The sequence below is a fragment of the Penaeus vannamei genome, chromosome 26 (genome assembly GCF_042767895.1).
Source record: "Penaeus vannamei isolate JL-2024 chromosome 26, ASM4276789v1, whole genome shotgun sequence".
Classification (NCBI taxonomy): Eukaryota; Metazoa; Arthropoda; class Malacostraca; order Decapoda; family Penaeidae; genus Penaeus; species Penaeus vannamei.
This window is the reverse complement of record NC_091574.1, coordinates 2,353,324-2,358,323: the sequence shown is the minus strand read 5'-3', so window position 1 is coordinate 2,358,323 and position 5,000 is coordinate 2,353,324. Positions and strand designations below refer to the sequence as shown.

Genomic DNA, 5,000 nt, shown 5'->3' with positions numbered 1-5,000 from the left:
ATTTTCTTTTATCTGTCTTTATCTATCCCTGTTTATCTTCCCTTTGTGTGCGTCTATTTACGAATGTCTTTGATTTTGCTTACCATTTATATATACATATATATGTATGATTATATATATCTCTATCTATTTATCTATCTATCTATCTGTCTATCTCTCTCTCTCTCTCTCTCTCTCTCTCTCTCTCTCTCTCTCTCTCTCTCTCTCTCTCTCTCTCTCTCTCTCTCTCTCTCTCTCTCTCTTTCTCTCTCTCTCTCTCTCTCTCTCTCTCTCTCTCTCTCTCTCTCTCTCTCTCTCTCTCTCTATATATATATATATATATATATATATATATATATATATATATATATATATATATATGTCCTATGATTTTTTCTATCTTTTTACCTATTTCTCTCTACTTTTCCCTCTATCTCTCTCTGTCTCTATATATGCATATATAGATCTCCCTGTCACTATCTCAACATTTCTCTCTTTCCTTCAATCTGTCTATCTACATTTGCTTATCTTAACCTTCATTCGTAATTTTCTTCTTTCATTAGCCCTTATCCTTTTCAATTTACCCCCCCCCCCATCTCATTCTCAGATCAAATGCCTTGAGTACTATTATCATAGTAATTATTAATATCATTATTTCTATCATCATGACCATCATTGCCAACATTACTTTTTTCATTATCTTTATTCTTCTTACCTTATACATTCTGTTCCTTTTTATTTTTATCATCTATTTACACATCGTTTTATCAGCAACTTCAGTTTGTCTCTAATTTTCGAATTTATAAACAATTACAGAGCATTGAGGATGACAAGAAGAACTCATTTCTATGGACGTGAAAATTTCAGCTTTAAGGGCACTAACAGTCAAATTTGTACAAAAAGACTCAGTTTTACGTCTATTTACTAAGAAAACTGTATGTGATATTTTTTGTTATAATAGGCTTACACAGTCTTTTCATGTACACACTCGCACGCACACGCAAGCACACTCATACATCTGTCTTTCTCTCTCTCTCTCTATCTATCTATCTCTATCTCTCTATCTATATATCTCTCTATCTTTCTCTCTCTCACTATCTCTCTCTCTCTCTCTCTCTCTCTCTCTCTCTCTCTCTCTCTCTCTCTCTCTCTCTCTCTCTCTCTCTCTCTCTCTCTCTCTCTCTCTCTCTCTCTCTCTCTCTCTCTCCCTTTCTATTTCTCTCTTTCTTTATATACCTCCCTAATCTGTCTATCTATCTATCTACAGCTATTACTCCTAAACAACAACATACCCGTCCTAAAAGTAACATGCACATCAAGAAGCATTTCTGTGTGTTGATATACACAATATTCTTCCAGCGTGCGTGTCATATTTACTTCAATGTCGCGTAGATGTTTTAGTATAACGTAATCGGAGTGAGCACTAAGTCTCCTTTATTTCCGTGGACTTGCTTCAGTATAGCGTGAGCGGAGATGGGTATGCTGCGTGTATGTATATGTATATGTATATGTTCAGGACCGGATGCTTGTGTTCATATCTCAAGCCTTTTCCCACACCCTTTCTGAACCCAATAGTTACACTGATAATGTCGTGATAATAATTCGTTGTTGTATTAATCTTAACGGATATGGTTCCTATCATTTCTTTTCCTTTTATCTTATCAAAGGAAAAAAATATAGATAGATAAGCAGGTGTTATCCTTATCCCTGTCCTCTCCCTCCTATCATCTTTTCCTTTTATCTTATCAAAGAAAAAAAATAGATAGATAAGCAGGTGTTGTCCTTATCCCTGTCCTCTCCCTCCTATCATCTTTTCCTTTTATCTTATCAAAGAAAAAAATAAAGATAGATAAGCAGGTCTTATCCTTATCCCTGCCCTCTCCCTCCTATCATCTTTTCCTTTTATCTTATCAAAGAAAAAAAAATAAAGATAGATAAGCAGGTGTTATCCTTATCCCTGTCCTCTCCCTCCTATCATCTTTTCCTTTTATCTTATCAAAGAAAAAAAAAAAGATAGACAGATAAGCAGGTGTTATCCTTATCCCTGTCCTCTCCCTCCTATCATCTTTTCCTTTTATCTTATCAAAGAAAAAAAAAAGATAGACAGATAAGCAGGTGTTATCCTTATCCCTGTCCTCTTCCTCCTATCATCTTTTCCTTTTATCTTATCAAAGAAAAAAAAAAGATAGACAGATAAGCAGGTGTTATCCTTATCCCTGTCCTCTTCCTCCTATCATTTTTTCCTTTTATCTTATCAAAGAAAAAAAAATAGATAGATAAGCAGGTGTTATCCTTATCCCTGTCCTCTCCCTCCTATCATCTTTTCCTTTTATCTTATCAAAGAAAAAAAATAAAATAGATAAGCAGGTGTTATCCTTATCCCTGTCCTCTCCCTCCTATCATCTTTTCCTTTTATCTTATCAAAGAAAAAAAAAGATAGATAGATAAGCAGGTGTTATCCTTATCCCTGCCCTCTCCCTCCTATCATCTTTCCCTTTTATCTTATCAAAGAAAAAAAATAAAGATAGATAAGCAGGTGTTATCCTTATCCCTGTCCTCTCCCTCCTATCATTTTTTTCCTTTTTTCCTTTTATCTTATCAAAGAAAAAAAATAAAGATAGATAAGCAGGTGTTATCCCTATCCCTGTCCCCTCCCTCCTATCATCTTTCTCCCTCCTATCATCTTTTCCTTTTATCTTATCAAAAAAAAATAGATAAGCAGGTGTTATCCTTATCCCTGTCCTCTCCCTTCTCCCAGATTTCCGGGAGCAGGAAAATTTTAGCTTCATTTTCCCCGGCTACCTCGGTCTTGCTCAGTCCGCCTTTCCCTACGTAAGGAGGTAAATGGAGGACCAAGCTATGACGGAGTATGTCACTTTCTTGCCCTCGTGGTGTTGGATTCGGACTTTCCCGCTGAAGCTTATTGCAGATTTTCTATTTTTTCGAGTTTCTTTCCATTCTTTCTCTCTTCTTCCTTTTAATATTTCTTGTGTTATTCAGACAGGATTTTTTACGATAGGTGATCATATATATATATATATATATATATATATATATATATATATATATATATATATATATATATATATATATATACATATATATGTATATATATACATATATATGTATATATATAGATATACATACATATATATATGTATATATACATACATATATATATATATATATATATATATATATATATATATATATATATATATATATATGTATATACACATATATATACATATATGTATACATATATATATACGTATTTATACACACACATACACACACGCACGCACACATACACACACACACACAATACGCACGCACACATAAACACACACACATGCGCACACGCACTCGCATATATATATATATATATATATATATATATATATATATATATATATATATATATATATATATATATATATACGTTTGTGTGTGCGTGTGCCTGTCTGGGCATGTATATATACGTAATATTCTATTCAAAACGACAAGTTCTCACTGATTTTCCTCCATTTCTGCAATGGCTTCCAATGACATTTTTCTTCCCGTGTTCTGTGTTTCGCTCAAAGTGAATAATTCTCAGCGGGATCAACTTTTATTGCTATATATATATATTGTATTTCGTCCAGAGCGAGTGTTTCTCGAGGGTACGTCTTTATTCATTTATTTACTTTTACGTGTTTATCTATTCTTTTTTATTATTTATTTATTTGATTCTTCGAGGCGAGTGGCCTTGAGAAGGATCAAATTCTCACAAATATTTCGTTTTTTTTTTTTTCGCTGTAAGATCCGCTTCCTTATATTTCATTCAAAGTTTATATGGATCAACTTGTACACAAATTATATATTTTTTCAAAACGAATGACCATACATTTTATTTGCCAAGTAAGTGAAATCGAATGACTCTTTTAATATATTCTCTATTTTCTCTTGTTCCTTTTTAATATTTCGAAATATTATTTTTAATATTACTCAAAACGAGTAACTCAGATTAAATTTTAAAAATAATAATAATTTGCTCAAAGCGAACAAGATGAAATACCCATAGTTCATAATCAAGCCTGATAAAATCCTCATACTTTATAGCTAAGTATATCAAATTAATTACGATAAGATCCTAATCGTTTATACCCAAGCACGATATAATACCCACGAGAAAATACTCACAGCCAATGATTATGATTATGAATCTGTTTTATTTTATTATGGTGTTTGAATATGTTTTATTTCTTTGAATATGTTTATTTATTTGAATGTGTTTATTTATTTATATGTTTATTTATTTATATGTTTATTTATTTATATGTTTATTTATTTAGTTTTGTTCACGAAAGCGAAGATCGTGGAAATCAGCGTTCGATAATTGGCAATTTGCAATGACTTTGATCACTTAACTACCACTTAAGGAGGTATTCAGTATAGGACGTTGAAAAAGAGAATACTGACGAAGAAAATGGATAGACTAATAAAACGTACATATATATATATATATATATATATATATATATATATATATATATATATATATATATATATATATATATACTTAAACAATAATGAAAACATATTTCTAAGCAAATAATTAACACAAATATATATATATATATATATATATATATATATATATATATATATATATATATATATATATATATATATATATATATATATAAAATTCAGACGCGCTGTCTCATATATATTTATTACGTTATTCTTGTATTGCTTTCGTGTTCTTTTTCTTTTTTCTGGATTATCTTACAAAACTTTTGTGAAATAATTCCAGTGTTGCAAATAATGAAAGGTCGAAATTGGAAATAGAAGATTTTATATCAAATCTGTGAATCTATTTGGTCTTATTCACCTTTAAGAATAGTGTACTTTCTCAGACTTTACACCAAATAAAACCAAAATAAAAGTTTGTAAAACTGCTCGAGTTAAAAGTAGAAAATAATGAACACGAACACACACATATTACGTAAGAATAAAATCCGCATTTTTTTACGTTC

The 5,000-nt window shown here is 30.9% G+C and overlaps 1 protein-coding gene across 1 annotated transcript in view; it reads right to left on the bottom strand.

The window, feature by feature from the left end:
• LOC138866697 (uncharacterized) overlaps positions 1-5,000 on the bottom strand; it is a 44,990-nt gene that overhangs the window by 39,606 nt on the left and 384 nt on the right. The gene's annotated exons all lie outside the window — the stretch shown is intronic.